Below are 25404 nucleotides of genomic sequence, written 5' to 3'. Positions count from 1 at the left end.
TCCAACAATTTCTCTGTACTCCTAAAAACACAAATTACCATCATTTTCTTCAAAGATTTTTGTCCATTCTCAGCTTTATGTTCTCAACTAATTCTTCTGACACAAGTCAGTTCACACATGGGGACACCACTTTGCTGAATGCCAGTTATACTTCTCTGCCATATCTTTCTCTGTTTAACTATTTTGCCTACATAATAGTGTCTGCATTTTAATGTAATTCATTAGATGAGGAATATTTTAGGTTATTGCAGAAGTGGGGCGGAAACTGGTCTTGTGTGATCCTGGTAACAGTAAATTGGTAGCCTTTATGCACTATGTCATTTTACACCCCATCCATTTGACATCCATCCATTGTACACACTGATGAGGTGCTTTTCCATGCAAGTGTAAGAAAGTATTAATCTGGAAGCGTGTATTGGAGAACCTTTCACAGTACTCCATAAAATAAGACAGAAGTGATAAATTTTGCTATTTCTTAGAATCTGAAAATTTCTCCTCGTGGCCTTTCCACTACCCTCCTGCCAACCCCGAACTGTCAGCAATTTTATGGCAGATGGGTTGCCGGAGGCTCACCTGTTCACCTCTCGCCTCAATTGAGGACCCAATGTGGCCAATTAATATCCACTTAAGGGCCATTTCCGGTCCCAGCTTCAATGATGAGGCTGACAGGAGGGGTGCTAGTGATGGAGCTGTTTGGCAGATTATCCATCAGGTGAGAGAGGATGTTGGGCACATCCATTATTGGCTCTCATTTGAAATTGGGCATTCCATCCAAGGTCTGGACCACTCCGCCACCCTTACCCCGCCCACCACTGTGAATGCTTCTTCCCCACCTGGCCTTCAAACCCCAACCCCCTCTCCACCCACCCCCCCTCCGTCCTCACCCCCCAGCATCCATTCCTCTCCCTGCCATGAGATCCTGTACTGAACCCCAACCAAGGAATCCGACGCTTTGACTGGTGGTGCTCATGAAACAACAGAGCTGCCTGCCACTCTGATTGGCCAGCAGCTCTCTGAAGTATAACATCTACCCGAGTGAGGGGTGGAAGGCCCATTTCTAGCCTTACTAATGCTCCTCGTGGCTGCGGGGCACCTGATTGGCGTGGTACATTCACCGCCAATGTCTTCGATGGTGGGGTGGGAAACCGTGTTAGCAGAAAAATTCTGCCCCACCTGTGGGGCACTGAGGTTCCTTGAGTCACGCTCGAAAACCAAAAAGCATCTATATCCCTGACATCTCTGAACTTAAAAAACATACCTTAGTGTTATCCATGGACCTTAACTAAAGACCTGGTTATTGCTGATTGTCCCTGAGTTTCAGTATCTTGTACTGGGTGAATTGCAGCTTCTGAAGGAGTCCTCAGTCCTACCTACTCCACAAAAGTTTCAAATTCCAGCAGCACTAGGCACAAATATATTAAGCAATCAACATTTTAATAAAGCCACCGAAAGACAAGTTTAACTTATGCTGATTTCTTTTGATCTAAATTAAATATTTTCTTTTCTGCCAGACACGTATTGACATGATGCAGCCACAGTCGGAGTCTCCAAATTTATACCAGTTTGCATATATTTCTCACATAGTCCATTAAACATTCCAGTTGCTAGTGGCTATAAATCTGCTACATAAGTTATATGAAGATACAGAGGTGCTGAAAGACAATATCCTATGTTATTAACAGTCAAATGTACCTGTTTTATGGAATCAGTGGAAGTGTTTATTTTTACTACAGTACTGATGAATAATTTAAAGTGGCACAATCATGATCAGGCCAGTGTTACATTTCAACAGTTTACAAGAGCTAATTACTTCACAGCAGCAGATTTTGTTATTCGCTTAGCATGAAATTGTTTTTCTACCTCATCATCTTGCTTGCTGTATACCACATTTGTCATGGTTGCCTTTTTGACTACTTTGTGTGTTCTCTTGTGCGGTTGTGATTTAAGTTTTTTATCTTTCTTTTATTTGGTAATTTTTTTGTTTGTTATTTACATTTTTTATTTTCTTTTTGTGTCCATTTTACTTTATACTTTGTTTTATCCATGGTTTTTGTGACTGCTTAGAAAATAATTCTGCCAGTTGTTAAAGCCAGAATCCTTGGTTAAAACATTTAATTTCTTATTTCTCTCTTCGGGTACCATGTCTGAAGAGGGCTTTGATTGGATTTTATTTTATTTATCATTGTCAAATGTATTGGTATGCAGTGAAAAGTATTGTTCCTTGTACACTATTCAGACAAAGCATACCGTTCATAGAGTACATAGGGGAGAAGGAAAGGAGAGGGTGCAGAATATAGTGTTATAATCATAGCTAGCGGATAGAGAAAGATCAACTTAATATAAGGTTGGTCCATTCAAAAGTCTGATGGCAGCAGGGAAGAAGCTGTCCTCGAGTCGGATGGAGAATGATCTCAGACTATTATATCTTTTTCCCGACGGAAGAAAAAGGAATAGAGTATGTCCGGAATGCGTGAGGTCCTTCATTATACTGGCTGCTTTTCCAAGGCAGTGGGAAGTGTAGCTGGAGTCAATGGATGGGAGACTGGTTTGCGTGATGGACTGGGCTTGGTGACAATGGACCTCCCATGTTAATCTTAATCTAGAGGTGTGGATCATCTTCATTGGCACATTCATCCAGTTTGTTCGGCTCTTTAGAAAGATTGTTCTTTGTCTACCTCAATCTCTTTTATCACTGATCTTTTCTATCAGCTTTGATTTCTTATTCCGTGTTCAAGATCCTCTAATTGCCTCTTCCTGATCTTGATGAGCAGAGTCCTTTTGGTCTCAGCTCTTTCTAGCACCTCTTTATTGGTAGTGTAACTTGTCCAAGATATCTTCGTAATTGTCCTCAAAAAACACAACTCTGCAGCCTCAATTCTTTTCTGTATTTCTTTACTGATTGTTCGACATTCTCTTCTGTACATCAAAATTGGTGAGATGGAACAATCCAGGATTTTCAGCTTTGTTTTCATGGTTAATTTTGAGTTGACCCTAATTTTGTTTTTGAAATGCATCTTTAACCACTCAAATCCTTTGTTTTATTTCTAGTCCATCTGATAGAACCATAGAACATTACAGCACAGAAACAGGCCTTTTGGCCCTTCTTGCCTGTGCCGAACCATTTTTGTGCCTAGTCCCACTGACCTGCAGCTGGACCATATCCCTCCACACCCCTCTCATCCATGTTACCTGTCCAAGTTTTTCTTAAATGTTAAAAGTGAGCCCGCATTCACCACCTCAAGTGGCAGCTCATTCCAAACTCCCACCACTCTCTGTGTGAAGAAGCCCCCCCTAATATTCCCTTTAAACTTTTCCCCCCTCACACTTAACCCATGTCCTCTAGTTATTTCCTCCCCTAGCCTCAGTGGAAAAAGCCTGCTTGCATTCACTCTATCTATACCCATCATAATTTTATACACCTCTATCAAATCTCCCCTCATTCTTCTACGCTCCAGGGAATAAAGTCACAACCTATTCAACCTTTCTCTGTAACTCAGTTTCTCAAGTCCCGGCAACATCCTTGTAAACCTTCTCTGCACTCTTTCAACCTTATTAATATCCTTCCTGTAATTAGGTGACCAAAACTGAACACAATACTCTAAATTCGGCCTCACCAATGTCTTATACAACCTCACCATAAGATTCCAACTCCTATACTCAATACTTTGATTTATAAAGGCCAATGTACCAAAAGCACCCTTTACGACCCTATTGACCTGTGACGCCACTTTTAGGGAATTATGTATCTGTATTCCCAGATCCCTCTGTTCTTCTGCACTCTTCAGTGTCGTACCATTTACCTTGTATGTTCTACCTTGGTTTGTCCTTCCAAAGTGCAATACCTCACACTTGTCTGCATTAAACACCATCTGCCATTTTTCAGCCCATTTTTCTAGCTGGTCCAAATCCCTCTGCAAGCTTTGAAAACCTTCCTCACTGTACACTACACCTCCAATCTTTGTATCATCATCAAACTTGCTGATCCAATTTACCACATTATCATCCAGATCATTGATACAGATGACAAACAACAATGGACCCAGCACTGATCCCTGTAGCACACCACTAGTCACAGGCCTCCACTCAGGGAAGCAATCCTCCGCTACCACTCTCTGGCTTCTTCCATTGAGCCAATGTCTAATCCAATTTACTACCTCTTCATGTATACCTAGCAACTGAACCTTCCTGACTAACCTCCCATGTGGGGCCTTGTCAAACGCCTTACTGAAGTCCATGTAGACAACATCCACTGCCTTCCCTTCATCCAATTTCCTGGTAACCTCCTCGAAGTCGCCATATTATAGGAAAGATGTGGAAGTGTTGGAAAGGGTGCAGAGGAGATTTACCAGGATGTTGCCTGGTATGGTGGGAAAATCGTATGAGGAAAGGCTGAGGGACTTGAGGTTGTTTCGTTAGAGAGAACGTTAAGAGGTGACTTAATAGAGGCATACAAGATGATCAGAGGATTAGATAGGGTGGATAGTGAGAGCCTCTTTCCTCGGATGGCAATGGCTAACATGAGGGGGCATAGCTTTAAATTGAGGGGAGATAGATATAGGACAGATGTTAGAGGTAGGTTCTTTACTCAGAGAGTAGTAAGGGCGTGAAATGCCGTGCCTGCAGTAGTAGTGGACTCGTCAACATTAAGCGCATTCAAATGGTTATTGGATAAACATATGGATGATATTGGAATAGTGTAGATTAGAGGGGCTTTAGATTGGTTTCACTGGTCGGCGCAACATCGAGGGCCGAAGGGCCTGTACTGCGCTGTAATGTTCTATGCTCTATGTAAAAACTCTAATAGATTGGTTAAACATGACCTACCACGCACAAAGCCATGTTGACTCTCCCTAATAAGTCCCTGTCTATCCAAATATTTGTAGATCCTATCTCTTAATACTCCTTCCAATAATTTACCCTACTGACGTCAAACTTACCGGCCTATAATTTCCCGCATTACTTTTTGAGCCTTTTTTAAACAACGGAACAACATGAGCTATCCTCCAATCATCCGGCACCTCACCCGTGCAAACCGACATTTTAAATATATCTGCCAGGGCCCCTGCAATTTCAACACTAGTCTCCTTCAAGGTCCGAGGGAATACCCTGTCCGGTCCTGGGGATTTATCTACTCTGATTTGCCTCAAGACAGCAAGCACCTCCTCCCCTTTAATCTGTATAGGTTCCATGACCTCCCTACTTGTTTGCCTTATTTCCATAGACTCCATGCCAGTTTCCTTAGTAAATACGGATGCAAAAAACCCATTTAATATCTCCCCCATTTCTTTTGGTTCCATACATAGCCAACCATTCTGATCTTCAAGAGGACCAATTTTATCCCTTACTATCCTTTTACTCTTAATATACCTGTAGAAGCTCTTAGGATTATCCTTCACCTTGTCTGCCAAAGCAACCTCATGTCTTCTTTTAGCCCTCCTGATTTCTTTCTTAAGTAGTTTCTTGCACTTTTTATACTCCTCAAGCGTCTTATTTGCTACCTGTTTCCTATACATGTCACACATCTCTCTCTTCTTCTTTATCAGAGTTCCAATATCCCTTGAGAACTGAGGTTCCTTATTCTTATTCACTTTGCCTTTAATCCTGACAGGAACATACAAACTCTGTACTCTCAAAATTTCTCCTTTGAAGGCCTCCCACTTACCATTCACATCCTTGCCGGAGAACAGCCTGTCCCAATCCACGCTTTTTAGATCCTTTCTCATTTCTTCAAATTTGGCCTTTTTCCAGTTTAGAACCTCAACCCGAGGACCAGATCTATCTTTATCCATGATCAAGTTGAAACTAATGGCGTTATGATCACTGGAACCAAAGTGTTCCCCTACACACACTTCCGTCACTTAAGAACATAAGAACATAAGAAATAGGAGCAGGAGTAGGCCATCTAGCCCCTCGAGCCTGCCCCGCCATTCAATAAGATCATAGCTGATCTGACGTGGATCAGTACCACTTACCCGCCTGATCCCCATAACCCTTAATTCCCTTACCGATCAGGAATCCATCCATCCGCGCTTTAAACATATTCAGCGAGGTAGCCTCCACCACCTCAGTGGGCAGAGAATTCCAGAGATTCACCACCCTCTGGGAGAAGAAGTTCCTCCTCAACTCTGTCTTAAACCGACCCCCCTTTATTTTGAGGCTGTGTCCTCTAGTTTTAACTTCCTTACTAAGTGGAAAGAATCTCTCCGCCTCCACCCTATCCAGCCCCCGCATTATCTTATAAGTCTCCATAAGATCCCCCCTCATCCTTCTAAACTCCAACGAGTACAAACCCAATCTCCTCAGCCTCTCCTCATAATCCAAACCCCTCATCTCCGGTATCAACCTGGTGAACCTTCTCTGCACTCCCTCCAATGCCAATATATCCTTCCTCATATAAGGGGACCAATACTGCACACAGTATTCCAGCTGCGGCCTCACCAATGCCCTGTACAGGTGCATCAAGACATCCCTGCTTTTATATTCTATCCCCCTCGCAATATAGGCCAACATCCCATTTGCCTTCTTGATCACCTGTTGTACCTGCAGACTGGGCTTTTGCGTCTCATGCACAAGGACCCCCAGGTCCCTTTGCACGGTAGCATGTTTTAATTTGTTTCCATTGAGATAGTAATCCCATTTGTTATTATTTCCTCCAAAGTGTATAACCTCGCATTTCTCAACGTTATACTCCATTTGCCATATCCTCGCCCACTCACTCAGCCTGTCCAAATCTCTCTGCAGATCTTCTCCGTCCTCCACACGATTCACTTTTCCACTTATCTTTGTGTCGTCTGCAAACTTGTCCTAACTCATTTCCTAATAGGAGATCTAATATTGCATCCTGTCTAGTTGGTACCTCTATGTTAACATATTTGCTAAAAACAGAATTTGTCTACCTGTTGATCTTTTCATTCTTCACTGTGATCTTACTTTCTGATATTACTTTTTTTTGGACACGACTAGACATTTTATTTTCTTACAATTTATGCTCAGCCCTTTCTTCTCACTTTCACTCAGCACTCTATTCAAAGCCTTTTGCAGTTTCCCTTCAAAGTCAGCAATAAGGACATTGCCATTGGTGTATCTTATGTTCTTAAGGTTGTAACCGCCATCTAATAATACAGCAGTCTTCCATCTCTCTAAGAATATTTTCACTAAGCGAATTGAATAAATCTGGGGAGAAGACACACCCTGTCTGACCCCTCCTTTAATCTGCACAAAATTGCTTGCATTGTTCTGTATTTTTACAGCTGCAGTTTGTTCTCGATAAAGATTTCTTATCACTCTGAAGATTTTTGCCATCTAGGCCAAGACACTCTAACCTGCTCATCAGGTCTTCCTCTTTCATCCTATCAAAAATTATGGTAATCATCCATCTATCTGATGCTAGCGTGGACCACAGACTGATTTATTGCAGCCTGGAAGGAGCTGGATGCAAAGATGTTTAGGGCAGCGGTGACCCTGATAGCAACAGGAAAGGGTGTGCTAGCTGTGGCAGTTGGTTGTACGTCTTGCTGTAGGCAGCGACAGAACATTTGAGATAACTCCCGAGAGCAGCATAGCTCCTCCTGATGTGTTCCACTGCCAACTGTAAGAGTAATGGAGCAGATCTGAAAGGTTTGGGGGGGTGTGCATTCCTGCAAACTCTTTTTCTGCCTGTTGCTTTGGCAGCTGATAGCTGTCTGCCCTGCCTGCTATTGCTGCTTCTCTTCCACTGCAAGTGAAATGAATTGCAGGATCTCATAATGCCAAACTTTCGTTGCCAGTTCCTAATGCAATGGAGGTGGTTGCAAAAGTTCTAAGTAAACAAAAGCTATCACTTTTCCGAACCCAGAGTTAGCTGAGGACTCCTTTGAATGACATTGAAAAGTTTGTGCCTTCCTAATTTGTACCCATTCAGTGGTTTGTGAGCAGAGTGTAGAACGGTCACTATCGACATGGAGGGCAACCAAGTGGCAATAACCAAGTAGTTATTGAGTTTTAAACAAATTTGCAGATGTTACTTAAGTTCCTGTAAATGTTTATTGGGTGTTAGCATTGGCTGTCTAATTCAAGACCTCCTCAAAAGTTACATTGGGAAGACATCTGGTGTAATTTCAGTACAATTTTCTTTCCAAGTTGCGAGCTGCTACCACCCCATTCATATTAAAAACAGAATGATAGGCAGACAGAATATTTTCTTCAACAGTAATATCAGTTAAGTACAAAAGAAGTGAAATATGCAACAAAATTGCCAGGAATTTCCTGGCACTTCGGACTTTAACAAGCGAACAATTTTGTTTCAACTACAAAATCACTTGGCAGCTGCCAATACTTGTTTAGTTCTAAAAATTGGCACAAGACAAATCATACCACAATGTTTTCTTTGGAATCACTACGTGGGTTCACCAGACCTCAAAGGCAATTACTTCACTGGAGCAGCAAGTGCCACACACTCTGGCATCAAACAAGAGTATGGCTGAAATTTTCCAGCCCTTTCTGACAGCAGGATCTTCCAGACCCACCGAAGGTAACCCCCCCTCCCCCCCCCCCCCCCCCAACCCCATGGTGCAAAGGTGCGGAGCATGCAAAAGTGCATAGATATTGACAAGACTGGAAGATCCCGCAGCCAGCCATGGTGGGTCACCCCTGCCATAGGGGTGTGGGGTGGGGGGGTGGGGGGGGAGGCAGAAAATCGCATTGCATACTGCTTCACAACGCATTGGGAAGAGTACTATCACCTTAGTTTCTCATCAGCAATTTGAGGATTTGAAGCATCATGTATCGAACTGTTGCAACCTGTGGTAGAAGACAAAAGGTTGTTTCCAATAGGCTTGTGGCTGTGGAGCTGGTTCAAACTGGTTCAAGCTGCAGCCTAGAGAACAATGGAAGGGTACTTACTGAGAGGTTGCTTAAGTTACAAAACCTGTTCAGCAACAGATAGAATATAAAAAAAGGGACACAAGTAAACCTTTTTTGCTACAAATTTTTATTACGACACTGTACGACTGGATTGAACACCATGTGCCTTCGAAATAAAAATTCATAATCAAAAGCTTGTGCCTCATCACTGACTCTCCAAAGAACCAGGATTTGAAGCTAAAATCTAACAGTTTACAGCCAGAATCCAACAAATTGGAACTATTTCTGGATCCCAACTCTGAATTTACTGTCATCCACCTGCTTCTGTGATCTTATCAGAGGCAGTCAATAGAGAAGCCACCTCAGAAAGCCCTGTTCAATAAATGACGGAAGCAGGTAGGAGGGTTAGATGGAACCTAAGGCTCTGGATGGCTGACAGTTTGAATGGAAGAGGTGGGCACTGCCAATGTAGATGGAGTACTGCCTCAAGATAGAGGCATAATTTTGGTATTGCAAAAAGAGCTTAAAATACACCAGAGCCACTGCTCATGGGCCCATCATTATGGAGGGGTAATCCCTCCACAGGCTCAGGTTTCAGCTGTGGCCCTCTGGCACCCATGGTTCCAGAAATTTGGTCGGGGAGGGGAGGTAAATTAAAGGAGGCCTTGCTGGATCCCACCCCTCTCTCTTCATCCCCCCCCCAGGTCTGTTGCTAGGTGAATTCTTCCAGGCATCTTCTGGGCTTTGGCCTTGGCAGGAGCATGCCCACATCAGGAAGATCCCAATGGTGTCACAACATTTTCCTCAGAGTGAGCACCTGATTGCTGCTGGATAGCTACCCACTGCTGGGGAGAAAGTAGACGGATTCACCTACAATTTATGGGATGTCTTTGCACATGATAGTGAGATCATGAGGCCAGTTACCCAGCGTCTGGACCATTATGGCACTGCACACACTTCCAGCGCCTTTCTGGCATGGAACATCGTTCTGCTAAATTCGACTTTGTGGCTTTCATAGGTATACCACAAACTCATACAAGATGCATTGAAACTTTTACCCCGGTAACGCCAAATGTATGAACCTAAAAGGAAACTTTTAGTCTGTTCACTTTGTTCCACAAAGCAACTTCTTTTCTAAACCTGGATTTTACCAACCACCTTTATGCCTTTTAAGATTTTCACTTCAAAGTAAACACAAAATTTAAATTTAGTGAAAGTGCAGTTTTGCTAATGTTTCTGTGACAGCTGCTGCAGAGCAATGGAAGTTTTCCACCAGCTGTTTTCATTTTAAAACTTAACAAACCTTTGTATTTAATCCCACAAGGTGACCTATAATTGTGGGCAGTATTTTGCCATTAATTAATGAATTGAGTAATCATTTCCATATCCTCCCAGTTTTCTGACCAATTTCTCAAGATGAATGACACTATCTCAAAGGTCATTCTTTACCCATATTCATAAACAATGAGGCCTTTAGTTTAGCTGTTTGTATTACACTCAATCGGTGCAATTTTCTAATTGAATATATAAAAAAACATATTACCTCAGCTCAGGGATTAGAACAATAATTGTTATCCAGTGCAGAAAATCATAGGTGAGCTAAAAGGAATCCGTCAAAATATGTCCATAGAAACTTCTATGTTATTTTTTAAAACCTACTTTAATGGTTATTTTTAACTGGGAAAATGACCAGTAACTGAGAAATTCCAGCCACCAGTTAGACTCAGAAGCTTACACTTATTGTTCAAATAAATTGAGAGTTTGGCAAACTTGAGTGAAATGTTTGCGCAAATTTTGAAGGAGAAAAGATTCTCCCAAAAAAATTCAAAGTGTCAAATTCACGTGAAAACTGGAGTAATTCATGTTGGTTTTTTTCAGTGGGAGTTCAGAGAAGAATCTCCCACACTGTGCACTGCGGAGTGCACTGGCCTAAATCACATTAGAAATCTGTGGGCGGGGTCTATTCCCACTGGCGAGGCTGGCAGCATAGCACTGAGCGGGCCACTGTGCATGCGCCAATCTGTCAGCGCCAAGATCGGCACATCTCGGTAGCACCTGTCTGCTGACCTCCTGACTGCGACCCCCACAATGCCGGCCCTCCACAGCATGATCGCTGGCCCTGCAAACATGCCCGGGCCCAGCCTTGACCATTCCCCCCACCCCCCGCAGCCCTGGTCTCCTGATCATCGATCATCCCCCCCCCCACCGCTCCCACCAGCAGTGCTGACCCCCCCTCACCCCCCCCTGCAGTCCTGACCCCCCCTGCAGTCCTGGCCCCCCCAGCAGGCTGACCTTCCCCCTCCCACCTGAATGGCCAGCCCCAATTGCTGGCCTCCCTCCCTTTGTCACTCAGCCCAAATGCAGAGTGGCAGTGGGACCCCAATCTTCCCCACCACCGCCCCCCCCCCACCTGCCGAGGCCCTACCCCCATCATTCCCTGTCCCCATAAGGCCCCACCCTCTTGGCACTGCCCCATGACCAGTGGGCAGTTGCATGGTGCTCCCTGGGCATTGGCATTTTGCACCTTGGGCAGTGCCCAGGCTGGAACTTCCAAGGTGCCCATGCCCAGGGCCCCCCCCAACCCCCCCCACCCCCCCCACCCCCCCCCCCCCCACCCAACCCCCCCCCCCCACCCAACCCAACCCCCCCCCCACCCCCCCCCCCCCCACCCGCCACCCGATCCTCTGGGGGAGCTGACTCCAGGAAAGTCAGGCCACTAGCTCCCCATTAGTGGGGAGCTATTGTAAACCACGCTGGAATGAAACACTACTAGTGGGGTGGGAGGGTGACGAAGTGGCTAGCGAGCCCGGAGACTTCAGTCCCGAGCCCACTAATTATATTTAAATTACATTGAAATATCCTCCTGAATAACTAATGCAGCTCCGCGCCTATTTCCAGCGCAGAGCTGACAGCGTTGGAAATCCGGCACTGGGAGACACACTCAGGCTGGAGGCCTAGCGCGGATCCTGCTAATCTGACCCCGCAGAAATCTCCCAGCTTGCTGCGCTAAAAAATCAGCGCAGTGGGATGGGAGAATCGCCCCTGTAAGGTTTACATTTATGTAATATGTTTCGCACCCTCAGGATATCCCAATATGCATTACAACCAATGAGGTACTTGTGGAGTGTAATCACCGAGGTAATATTTAGGAATCACGGCAGCCATTTTACACAGAGCAAGGTTTCACTCACACACTGTGATAATGACTCTGTGTTCTCATGATGTTCAATGCGGGATACGTATTTGCCAGGATGAAAGGGCTATCTTCCCTACTCTCCTTCAAAACAATGCCGCAATCCGTTACATGCACTTTAAAAACATGACTGGGGGCTTCAGTTTGACATTTCACATGCTACCTCTACTGTGACATACTCCCTCAGTAATGCATTGGATTGTTTTGGATTGTTGGCCTAGGTTTTTGTGATCAAGGCTCTGGTGTGCGAATTAAACTCAGAGGTTTGTGACTCAGACCTGAGGGTGCTACCAATGAAACCACAGCTGATCCCATATAATTGCCCATGCATTAGGCCCTACTACATTTAAATTAGGATAGATTCAGTGAATTCTGTTACACAGAGGGTAGTTAAGCTATGGGAAGCTCTACCAGAAATAGTGGCCGAAGCAAAATCCATAATTAAAAAAACTATAATAATTTTTTAAAAGGGAATTGGATTATTATTGGAAAGAAGAAACCATTCAAAAGGGTAAGGACATGGAACTGGGATTTCCAGGAGAACAATGGTCTGCATGATTGTGGCTCAGTTCACTGTGTGACCCATATTCTATCATTCCTCTGCCTCCATCCCAGAGTTCCTCACTGGTGTCAGCAGCCAACTCTTCAGTGGCTATCCTTTGTTACTGAGAATCCATCCTTAAAAACACATGATGTAAAATGAAAGGCTCAGATACCTGGGATTGCCTGAGTATGTAGGCATTGTGACAGCTCCTTGGGTACCTTGCAGCTACCTGAAGGATCTGTTGGGGTGGCTCCAGACCAGCTGCATGTTGATGGAGTGAAGTCCCTTCCTGTTAATGAAGGCCGCTGGCTGCCCTGCTGGTGTCTGGATGACCACATGTGCATGCATTCTATTGCACCTTGCATATGGAGGAATCCAGCCATGTCCCTGATTCCTCTGGCTCTCTCTGCCTCACTGTCCAGATCAGTTCACTAGTGAATGCACTGGCTGGCCCTCCTGAAGGCGGCACTGGTCACCACCTTGATACAATAGTCTGCTGTTGACTGGGATATGAGACACATGCTGCTTGTGTGGCCCCTGGAATGAATTGGAGGTGTAGAAATGAAGGGCCATCAATGAAGGTCTATGATGGCCTCTCAGGAAGGGTTTCCTGGTCAACATCTGCAGGTAGTTTATCGTCAATCTATATACCATTACACAGGGTATCTTCTTCTCCATGTTGGCACTTGCTCGCAGCCACCTTGTGCTATCTACCACTTCTCCATCCCGAGGTTGCCCCTGCAGGTGGCAGGGGATTGCTGTTGTCTGGATCCGAGCACCCGTACCTCCAACCTCGTTGGAGGATCCCCTCAACGAATGGGTAATTCCCGTGGCATCTGAGCACTGCCAGCCTGAAGGGCCATCCTTCCAGTTTCTTCCTCAGCATTGCCCACTCGACTCCTTATCAGCCCTCTCTCAACTGGTCCGTATGCCTGGAGCTAGATGGCACAATGCAGACTCAATCCTAAGGTGATGGCATGGCCAGTGCGAATTGCTCTGGCTGTGCCGTACCAGCCTCCCTGTGAAGGTAAACTGCCTGATCCCAAGGATGCCGAATACAGCAATGACCCCAGCTGACATCAATTTCTCAAGTTGAATGGCATTATTCCAAAGGTCATTTCCTACCCATATTCATAAACAATGAGGCTTTTAGATGAGCTGCTCTTTGCTGCCTTTAAATACCTGCTGGGTTTCTGATGCTCTGGGGTCCTGTGCATTCTCTGTAAAATTCAAATGGTCTCATTTGGATTTTGGATGGTTAATCAGTTATCAAGTTCTCCATTGCCGGTTTTGCTGAAGCTCGCACCATTCACATTTCACTCTCTGTTTTCTGCCGCTGATAAAATGCAGAGCCAACAGGATGACTTCAGAGGAACTCAGGCCACTTCAACTCCACCTGCAAGGTCATCCACTATAGGGTCAGCAAATCCCAGCCCATGATTCCTAAAAACACCATTCTTCGCTTTCACACTCTTTTCTCCCATGAAGAAGAACGTCGTAGAGTGTTGAACGATTTTCAAACTGATTAATGGCTTGCTTTGAAGCCACAGTGGCACTTCTGGAGTAGGACCTGAACCAGGGACCTTCCAGCTGGGCTATTGAATAAGAGCAGATGTGACCAAAATCTTCAGTTGTCCCAAATGTTCTGAGCAAGATGCCAATACTGTGGTGAAGATGACACTGAGCAAGAGAGACTCCATGGCTGGAACTTTACCATCCTACTCGCCACGAGAACCGGAGCCGGCAAGGGGTGGACTGTGGAAAGGTTCGTTGACTTTGGGCGGGATTTTACCCTTTTGGGACGAGTGTGGCCATAAAATCCTGCCCCAGGTTAAGAAAAAGTAATAAAAAGACTGCCTGGTAAACCAATACATTTCAAGCAACAAATGATTCTATGCTGATATTCATAAGGGCTGAATTTTACCAGCCCATTGGAGATTGGCCAGGAAGATGGAGAGCTGGCGATGCAGCAAGGGAAGGAGTCAAGAGGGAAGCCTAGCATCTTCCTGCCACTGTGGCATATTGCCTTTGGTGAGCATCTTGGTAGTCAATTGAAACACGTAAGGGAACTATTGGGGGTTTTCCTGCCCCAGTGGACATTTTGTCTGCATCATGAGGACCCACCTCCACATGGGGTGACAGTCCTCTCCAACCTTGCCCAACAAATGCTCATCAAGTAAAACCTGCCAGGTTACCCACCTGGTGTGGGCATCCCCAGGGATAGGATGAGGCACTTAAATGGTCATTAATTTATACTCTCTGTCGGCATTGATGAATAATGAGTGTAAGAAGCTGAACTACCAGAAAACTTCTGTGTAGCCTTTAAAAAGTTAATTCAGTCTGTATGCTTCAGCTGCACCTCAGCAGTAGATGAGAGGCAGAAGACAATAACAGTGCTTAGCTGTATCACTTCACTCTCTAATAACCTCACTGCATGTCTTTCCAATGTTTTTGTTTTTATAGGAATACTCAAGAACCATGGGCAGAATTGTACTATTCCCCACAGGTGAGTTTGAAGGCAGGAGAACTCATAAAATGCAGCATGTGGCCTGCCGGTCACCCCAAAGTTACGCCCATTTTACAGGGAGTGATGGAGTCATCTCCTCTTAAAATGGGGCATCAGGAACAGGATACAAAGCTCCAGCTAAGGCCAAATCACTGTTTTATCACAAGCTTATCATATCTTCCTTATTTTTGTACTCAATGTTCCTATTTATAAAACCCAGGATCTTGTGTGGTTTATTCACCATTTCTCAACCTATCCTGGCACTGTCAATGATTTGTGCACCCCCAATTAGAATTGTACCCTTTATTTTGTATTTTCTCTTCTCATTTTTCTTATCAAAAGTGAATTACTTCACATTTCTTCATTACTTCAGATTTCATCTCCCACTAGTCCACTCATTCCACCAGCCTATCTCCTCTTGAAATCTACTCCATCCTTCTCACAGTTCACAATGCTTCTAAGTGTTGTGTCATTTGCAGATTTTGAATTTGTGCCCTGTACACCCAAGTCCGGGTCATTAATATATATCATGAAAAGCTGTGGTCCTAATCTTGATGCCTGCATATAGCTTCCTCCAATCTGAAAAACAACCACCTACCATTACTCTTCATTTCTTGTCACTCAGCCAGTTTAGTATCCATGCTGCCGCTGCCCTTTTATTCCATGAACTCTAATTTTGTTCACAAACTTGGCACTTTATCAAATGCTTTTTGGAAGTCCATGTACTTCCAAAAGTCCATCAATCACATTACCCTCAGTTAGTTTATCATAATTTTCCTTTAACAAATTCATGCTTCTTTTCCTTAATTAATCCACATTTGTCCAAGTGACTGTTAATTTATGTGTCAAATTATCATTTCTAAAAACTTTTCCACCACCAAAGTTAAACTGAACAACCAGTTATTCCTGAGTTTACCCATACAACCTTCTTTGAACAAGGGTATGATGTCTGTAATTCACCAATACTCAGGTATCACCCTGTATCTAAGGAGGATTGGGAGATTATAGACAATGCCTCTGCAATTTTCCCCCTCAATTCCCTTAGTATTCTTGGATGCATTTGTCCGCATGTCTTGTTGACCCCAAGTCTAAGCTGCTTATCTAATACCTCCCCTTTATCAGTTTTACCCCAACTAATATCTCAATCATCTGCATTTTCATTCTAATTTGGGTAGCATCTTCTTCCTATTTATATTTATTTAATGGCTCATCCATGTCCCCTGCCTCCATGTGCAAATCCATTTTTCAGTCCCTCATTGCTCCTTTTTTTTTCCCTTTTATTATTTATATCATTGTGGAAGACTTTTAGATTCCCTTTTCTTTTAACTGCCAGGCCCTTCTCATAATCTCACTTTTCTTCTCTTATTTGTTCTTTCATTCACATATCCTCTGAACCTTTTGTATTCAGCTTATTTCTCAATTGTATTCGTATGAGGAACGGTTGAGGACTCTGAGTCTGTACTCGTTGGAGTTTAAAGGCCTGGATAGAGTGGACGTGGAGAGGATGTTTCTACTAGTAGGAAAAACTAGAACCAGAGGGCACAACCTCAGGCTAAAGGGATGATCCTTTAAAACAGAGATGAGGAGGAATTTCTTCAGCCGGAGAGTGGTGAATCTGTGGAACTTTTTGCCACAGAAGGCTGTGGAGGCCAGGTCATTGAGTGTCTTTAAGACAGAGATAGATAGGTTTTGATTAATAAGGGATCAGGGGTTATGGGGAAAAGGCAGGAGAATGGGGATGAGAAAAACATCAGCCATGATTGAATGATGGAGCAGACTCGATGGGCCGAGTGGTCTAATTCTGCTCCTATATCTTATGGTCTTACTCTCCACCTGACATCCTTTCATATGCACCTTTTTTGTTCCATCTCTTTCTCTTTTGTCATTCAGATTTGTTTGCCTTACCATTCTACCACATGGAAATGGGCCTTGACTGTACCTGATGTATCTCTAATTTAAAGACAGCCTATTGTTCTGTTGCAGTTTTGCCTGCCAATCTTTGATTCCGGTTTACTTTGGCCAGATCCATCTCACCCCGCTGAACTTTGCACTCTCACAATTAGTTATTTTTAATACCCTAGTCCATACTAGGATAATTGTAGTCCTCCAATATAACCACTCTATAATTCTTGTCTCTCTCTGTAATTTCCTTGCAAATATGTTCATTTATATCTTTCCAACCTGGTGGTGGCCTTTAGAATACATCTAGCAATGTAACGGTACCTTTATGGTTCCTGATCTCTTACCAAACAGATTCTGTCCTTTATCCCTCTGGGACGTCCTCTCTCTCCAGTACTGTAATGTCTTCCTTAATCAATACCATTCCTCCTTTCTTTCCATCCCTATCTATAAACAACTGTGACTGGGAATATTTAGTACCCAATCCTTCCCGTTTTTGAGCCAGATTTCTGTTACCGCCATAGCGCCATATTTTACTGTGGCTACCTGTGCCTGCAGCTCACTAGCTTTACTTACCGCACTCTGTGCACTCACATAGATGCATAGTAACATAATTTAGACTTTATTACTTTCTCTCTTACTCTAGCCCCACCTTAGACCTTACTATTTCCTACTCTAGTGCTGCATGTCTCTGCCAATTCTCCGAGCACCTTGGTTTTCTTCTCTAATATTACCTCCTGGTTTCCACACCTTTTAGATAGCTTAGTTGGAAGAATGTAAAACTTCATTCCTGAGGATGGGGTTTAGGGTCAGTGGAGAAAAGTAAGGGCATTGAAGGGAGGACAAACAGATTCTTGAGTGTGGGCATTACCAAGTTATTCGTCATACTACCTTCAGCAAGGGACTACTAACACACGTGGTTCCTGGACTAGCACATTTGCATATCCAGGTGGTGTAAAACTGCTGACTTCCTAATCTTCAGAAATGCAAGACATTCTATGAAATAATATATTTTTTAAAAAGCTTTTTATTTTTTGCACGTTTTCTCAGAGCCCTCATATTTTTCTATGGGGTGTGAAATATGAGAAGTATATTGTCAGTAATCAGCCATGTATCTGACAGAAACATTCTTTTCGTTAAGCATACCAATCCAAATCAACATATCAGTTTCTATTTCATATCATTGCAATAGAAATGGAAAAATCATGAATAAAGACTTCATGATTTGTACCCAAATTATTTCAAAATATGGCAAATAGGTTCCATAATGTGATGAGTTGCAGATTGTGTTGGGAGTCCCAATACTTGGAGGAACTCAGTGCTGAGGATTAAACCCATTAATAATACCTTGCTTTTACAATTCTCTTTCTTCAAATTGATGCCTTAGTTCAGATGTCTGAAATTCTCTCCAGAAACCTATCCACCTCCCCATCTCGCTCTACGATGTTCCTTAATAAACTACAACTTTGATCAAGGCTATCCTAATGTCTCCTTCCTTGGCTCGAATTAATTTTTTGGCTGATTAGATTCCTGTGAAGCACTTAAGAACATATTGCTACATAAAAGGCACAATATAAATTGTCACCACGATGGATCAAAATATCAAATTACGTACAGACACATCAAACTTTTAAATAAGACAACAAAAACAGAAAATGCTGGAAAATCTCAACAGGTCAAGACAGCATCTGTGGAGAGAGAATAGAGTCAACTTTGCAAGTCTGGATGACCCTTCGTCCCTCAGCTCTGACAAAGGGTCATCCTGGGACCTCACCTAGGGACTGGTCATAACAAAATGCCAGTTGCTGTCGTATTTCTAGCCCCTTCAATGTCAAGATCATTTGAAATCTGCAGGTCTGTATTGTTGCAATGAGGATCTTGTCACAATGGAAACTCAGGCATTGTTCCACTAATAACAACCTCTCTGTCACATGCAATACGGCAGGAGTTGGCTGCTTATTTCGAGGCCTCAGCAGTACCTTAGCGGGGTATGACCTTAGAAATTTTACTGCTATGTTTGTCATATTGTATTTGTCATCAGCCACATGTTCACTGATTGTAAGATTTATGTTCAAAGTAAATGTTTCACCCTAAAAAAGTGTTTATAGAAAATATTTGTGCAGAGTTAGCAATTTTCAAGATATCTGAACTATTAGACAGCTGGGCCTAATTGTATTCTATGGTAACACAGCCTGCTAAGCATTCACTGTCGAGGCTCACTGACAAATAATGGCCACTTAAGTAAGAGAAAAGAAAGTGGTTTCCATCTGTGGAACAGTGTGCCAGCATGGAATCAATGACTAAGACAAGAGGAGGAGAACATTAATAAGACAACATCAGAAAATAAAGTTAAATGTAGATCTCCCAGTTATGGTATATTTTTGTTTAGGTAAATCTAAAGGGACGCAGATCTGCAGGTCTTGATAAAAGAAGCTCCCTGATGCTGGAGTGGGCTTCTTTATTCCTTCAACAAAGATGAGCAGTCAGCTTGTGTGACTTTGGTTTGTCATGGACCCCTGGTCAAAACCCCTTTAACAATGGCTTAATTAAACAGTAATGATGTTCTTCAGGGCCATCGACCTGTCTGGAGACAATACACATTTCTTTAACCTGTGCTTAATGCTCCCTTTGTCTGTATCTTTAAGACCTGGTTGGCTGTAGAGATTCACATTCTAATCAGTATTCTGTAACTTGATTTTGTGTCTCTGTGCCCTGTTTGAGAGCAGATTTCCACTCCATCTGACAAAGGAGCAGCGCTCCGAAAGCTAGCGGCGTTTGCTACCAAATAAACCTGTTGGACTTCAACCTGGTGGGGGGTCTCCTTACTGTCTGTACATCTTAGCCAGAGCATCTTAGCCAGGCCCTATCCCAGTAACACCACTTATTTACCCCGCTAACCCCCCTTACCTACACATCTTGAGACACTAAGGGGCAATTTACTATGGCCAATCCACTTAACCTGCACATCTTTGGACTGCGGGAGGAAACCGGAGCACCCGGAGGAAACGCACGCAGACACACGAGGAGAACGTCCAGACAGTCAGCCAAGGTAGGACCCGAACCCAGGTCCCTTGCACACTGAGGCAGCACTGTGCCACTGTGCTGCCCATAACAGAGATGTCCCAATTCAATTAATATCTGGTTTAAGGTTTGCTACATTTGTATATAATGTTGGATCTAAGTTTTATGCTCTAAGTGATCAAGATTTGATATTTGATATTTTTTTAACTAACTAATCTAGAGCTCAAACAAACAACATTTCATTTTATAGCTCAAAAAATGTAATTCTTCCTGGCATGAAACAGAGCATCTAGATAACATAAAACTTCTGCTTTCCATTGCTTTCCTTTTCTATTTCTTTGTCTCTTGTTGATTTACTGGAGGAGTAAGCCAGCATATCATCCAACAGAACTACTGTGTTACTGCTTCAGACCTCTTATTAGAGAATCACTGGCTGCTCTGTCTTTTGACTCAAGGCTATTGAGTCCACAAAGGGTTTAGGAATTGACCTGGACCCTGACTCTCTTTCATAATCCTGACAAAAACAGCAATCAATCGAATTATAGTGGCAACCACAGCAATGAGGTCATAAATCAGACCCATCCTGTAAAAGAAAATCAGAATGATCCATAGATGCATGTCTATTAGTCAGGCTTTTAAATGAATAAAGCAATTCTAGTTGCACAGCTAATATTCCACTGTGAGTGCCGCTTTAAGAAAATTGTTACTTAACAATCTGATCAACTTGTGAAACAAGAAATCAACCTTATAAGCTAATCAAGCAAATTTGAAATGTTCAAAATAAATGCAGAACCAAAACATGTCTCGAAATAAACAAATTACCTTGCAAGGGAAACATAAGTAATAATAGAGTTTTAAGTATATGAATAGTGTTTTTAGCAATTAATATAAGATAATTAGAGAGATACCTTTAGTACCATTGGGTATTGCAAACTCTTGTGAGATGTAGGAGAAGCACATCAGTCTTGCAAAAATAAAAAGTTGTTAATTTTTGTATATGTAGCGGAACAAAGTGTAAGAGAGGCTGCATCTGCCTATTCAGGGAGGTCAATGACACTCTTCAAAGAAAAATAGCAACCTCTCCAAATGGTTAACGTTTCCCCTTGCTCATAACTAACAACTCCAACAGCAGATTCATTGGCCACTAATCTCATTGCTGTTTATGGGATCTTGGTGTGCACAAAAAGATAGCACAGTTGAAATACTAATCAACAAGCAACCTAGAGGCCTAGACTAATGCCCTAAAACAGGGTGGGGTCCAAATTGGACCACAGCAAGTGTGCACTTTGGGGTCGCTGACTTCCCGCTGGTTCCCAATTCACACCATCCTGACTTCAAATTATATCGCTATTTCTCCACTGCCACTGACTCAAAATCCTGGAACACCCTCCCAAACAGCACTGTGGATGTTCCTACAACACAGATTGCACTGGTTCACAAAGGTGGCTCACCACCATCCTTCAAGAGCAACTAGGGATGGGCAACAAATGATGGGCTTTGCAAGTGATGCCCAATCTCATGAAAGTTTTCTTTTTAAATTAAGGGACCAATTCCCGCATTGACTGGCATTTTGCAGGCTGCCCATGTTGCACTGACCTGGCTAATAGGGCAGGAAATGGGGGAGGGGCAGAAGCACAAGGGATCAAGGGAACTCTTCTCCGCTGCCCCTCCACCGAACCATTCTGGGCCCGGGCCACAGGTGCAGCGGCTGGTTGTGGTGGACCTCAGTTGTGCCTTTGTCCTATATGGACCACCGTTGTGTGTGCTTGTCATACCTGGACACAGCCCCTTCCAGTTTTGTTCCTCCCCTCGGCACCTAGTATAAAGGTGGCTGTCTCCTCCCCCTTGTTCAGTCCAGGCCGGTTACTTGTTGGGATCTGCTCCTGATTCTATTGTGAATAAAAGCCTACACTTGTATTGGCACACAGGTAGTCTTTCGCCTTATTTATAGCGCATCAATTTTATTCACAACAGTTGACCAGCATGGAGCAGTTTCTAAAACCCGACAAGTTAGCATTAGACCCTCAAGAGGTTGGAGCCTCTGATAAATTTGATCATTGGTTGGACTGCTTCGAAGCATTCATCGACACCGCTATGGCCATCGACACCGACGACGCTAAACTCCACGTGCTCCGCGCCCGGGTAAGCGAAGCTGTATATGGAATCTTCCGGGACGCTGCTACATATGCGGACGCTATCGAACTCCTAAAAGGGCAGTTCCGAAAGAGCCCTAACGTGGTTTACGCCAGACATCTCCTAACTACCCGCAAGCAGCAGCCAGGAGAATCGTGCGCCCAATTTCTGCGCGCCCTGCGGGTCCTAGCTCGAGCTTATGACTGTAAGGCTGTTACAGCTGCTCAGAACACAGAGGACCTGATCCGCGACGCCTACGTTGCGGGCATTGAGTCTACATACATTCGGCAGCGCCTGCTGGAACAAGATGACCTAGATCTCCGAAGAACAGCCATGATGGCTGAAACGCTAGAAGCGGCCTCTCACAATCTCGGGTCTTACCTTGCATCCCATTCTACCGACGGCTCCAACCACGACGGCTGTTCAGGTGGGGCCCAAATGTTACTTTTGTGGCCTACCCAAGCACCCTCGGCGTCGCTGCCCGGCGAAGGACGCGATTTGCTCCGGATGCGGTAAGCTAGGCCACTTTGCTAAAGTCTGCCGGGCAAAGCCGCTTCCGAAGCCTCGTGGCGCCACGTGTGTTCCGTGGACGCAGCCATCTTTAGTGCAGGCGGCGGCTGCGCGGGAATCGCCATCTTTAATGCGGTCACCGGAAGTGCGGGAATTGCCACCTTTGATGCGGTCGCCGAAAGCGCGGGAATCGCCATCTTTGATGCGGTCACCGGAAGCGCGGGAATCGCCATCTTTGAGACTGGCATCAAGACGCGCTGAGCAGGAGGTTTTATCCGTGAGGTCATCAGACGGCGACGAAGATGGATTCTTCTTTGATTCGACGGTGGCATCGATTTGCCTGGACCAATCGCAGCCTCATCAACTCTCCAAGTCAATAATGGAGATCAAGGTAAATGGTCATGCAGAAAACTGCCTGTTCGACTGTGGAAGCACAGAAAGTTTTATACACCCTCGCACAGTGCGTCAATATGCCCTTCCCGTGCGACCCTGGAGCCAGACCATCTCCATGGCCTCGAATTCCCACTCGGTGGAGGTCCTCGGGTGCTGCTTGGTGACGCTGACGGTACAGGGCACAGTCTACGAGCGTTTTCGGCTCCTCGTGCTGCCGCGACTCTGCGCAGCTGTACTGCTGGGGTTAGATTTCCTCAGCCATCATAGGAGCATCACCCTGCAGTATGATGGCCCTTACCCCCCGCTCTCCGTCTGCAAGGCGCCGTCACTGCAGCGCCCCTCGCGCACCACCTGCAGTCTCTCGACCCTCAAGATCACCCCCCCACTTATTTGATAACCTCATCCCGGATTGTAGGCCTATAGCCACCAAGAGTAGGCGCTATAGTGCGGATGACCGGGCCTTCATTCGGTCCGAGGTACAACGGTTGCTCCGGGAAGGGATTATCCAGGCCAGCACCAGCCCCTGGAGGGCGCAAGTGGTCGTAGTTAAATCGGGGGAGAAACACCGCATGGTGATTGACTACAGCCAGACCATAAACAGGTATACCCAACGACATGCGTATCCTCTTCCCCGTATCGCGGACATAGTCAACCGCATCGCGTATTATAGGGTTTTCTCGACGATCGATTTGAAATCGGCTTACCACCAACTCCCTATCCGCTCGGAGGATCGCCCATATACTGCCTTTGAGGTGGATGGCCGCCTCTACCAGTTCCTCCGAGTCCCCTTTGGTGTCACCAATGGGGTCTCAGTCTTCCAGCGGGCCATGGATCAAATGGTAGACCAGCACGGGCTACGGGCCACTTTCCCGTATCTAGATAGCGTCACCATCTGCGGCCATGACCTGCAGGATCATGATGCCAACCTACAAAAATTCCTTCGTACGGCCACTCTCCTGAACCTCACATATAATGAGGCGAAGTGTGTTTTCCGGACACGCCGCCTCGCCATCCTTGGGTACGTGATAGAAAATGGTGTCCTTGGCCCCGACCCAGCTCGTATGCGTCCCCTTATGCAGCTTCCCCTCCCTACTACCCTCAAAGCACTGAGGAGATGCCTGGGCTTCTTCTCCTATTATGCCCAGTGGGTTCCCCATTACGCGGATAAAGCCCGTCCGCTCCGAAAATCGACCTCTTTTCCCCTGGCGGAGGAGGCCCGTTGGGCCTTCAATGACATCAAAGCGGACATCGTGAAGGCCGCGATGCACGCTGTGGACGAATCCATCCCATTCCAAGTGGAAAGTGATGCGTCTGACTTTGCCCTAGCTGCCACCCTTAACCAGAGGGGCCGTCCGGTGGCCTTCTTTTCCCGGACCTTACAAGGCCCTGAGATTCGACACTCCTCGGTCGAGAAGGAGGCCCATGCCATCGTGGAAGCCGTCCGGCACTGGCGCCATTATCTTGCGGGCCAACGATTCACCTTAATTACGGACCAGCGGTCAGTTGCCTTCCTGTTTAACACCAGGCAAAAGGGCAAGATTAAGAATGACAAGATCTTGCGGTGGAGGATTGAGCTCTCCACCTACAGATATTACATCATGTACCGGCCTGGGAAGCTCAATGAGCCCCCAGATGCCCTGTCCCATGGATCATGTGCCAGCGCCCAACTAGACCAGCTACAGTCCCTCCATAACGACCTCTGTCATCCGGGTGTCACCAGATTTTTCCATTTTGTCAAGTCTCGCAACCTGCCCTTCTCCCTCGAGGAAGTCCAGACGATTACCAGGCAATGCACGGTCTGCGCTGAGTGCAAACCGCAGTTCTACCGGCCAGGTAGGGCGCACCTTGTAAAGGCCACTCGCGCGTTTGAGCGCCTTAGCATTGATTTTAAAGGCCCCCTCCCCTCCTCTAACCGCAATGTTTATTTCCTGAATATCATTGATGAATACTCACGTTTCCCTTTTGCCTTCCCCTGCTCGGACATGACCACGGCTACAGTGATTCGGACCCTGAACAAGCTCTTCACCCTGTTCGGCTTCCCAGCCTATGTTCATAGCGATCGTGGGTCCGCTTTCATGAGTGACGAGCTGAGGCAGTACCTGCTCGCCAAAGGCGTTGCCTCCAGCCGCACCACTAGCTATAACCCCAGGGGCAATGGTCAAGTAGAGCGGGAGAACGCAACCGTCTGGAAGGCTGTTCTATTAGCGTTACGGTCTAGGGGCCTTCCAGTCAGCCGTTGGCAAGACGTCCTTCCAGACGCATTACATTCCATTAGGTCACTCTTGTGCACAGCGACCAATACGACCCCTCACGAGCGGATGTTTTCGTTTCCCAGGAAGTCCTCCTCGGGTACTTCGCTCCCGG

Source organism: Mustelus asterias, chromosome 5 (genome assembly GCF_964213995.1).
Source record: "Mustelus asterias chromosome 5, sMusAst1.hap1.1, whole genome shotgun sequence".
NCBI lineage: Eukaryota > Metazoa > Chordata > Chondrichthyes > Carcharhiniformes > Triakidae > Mustelus > Mustelus asterias.
This window is presented reverse-complemented; position numbering follows the sequence as displayed.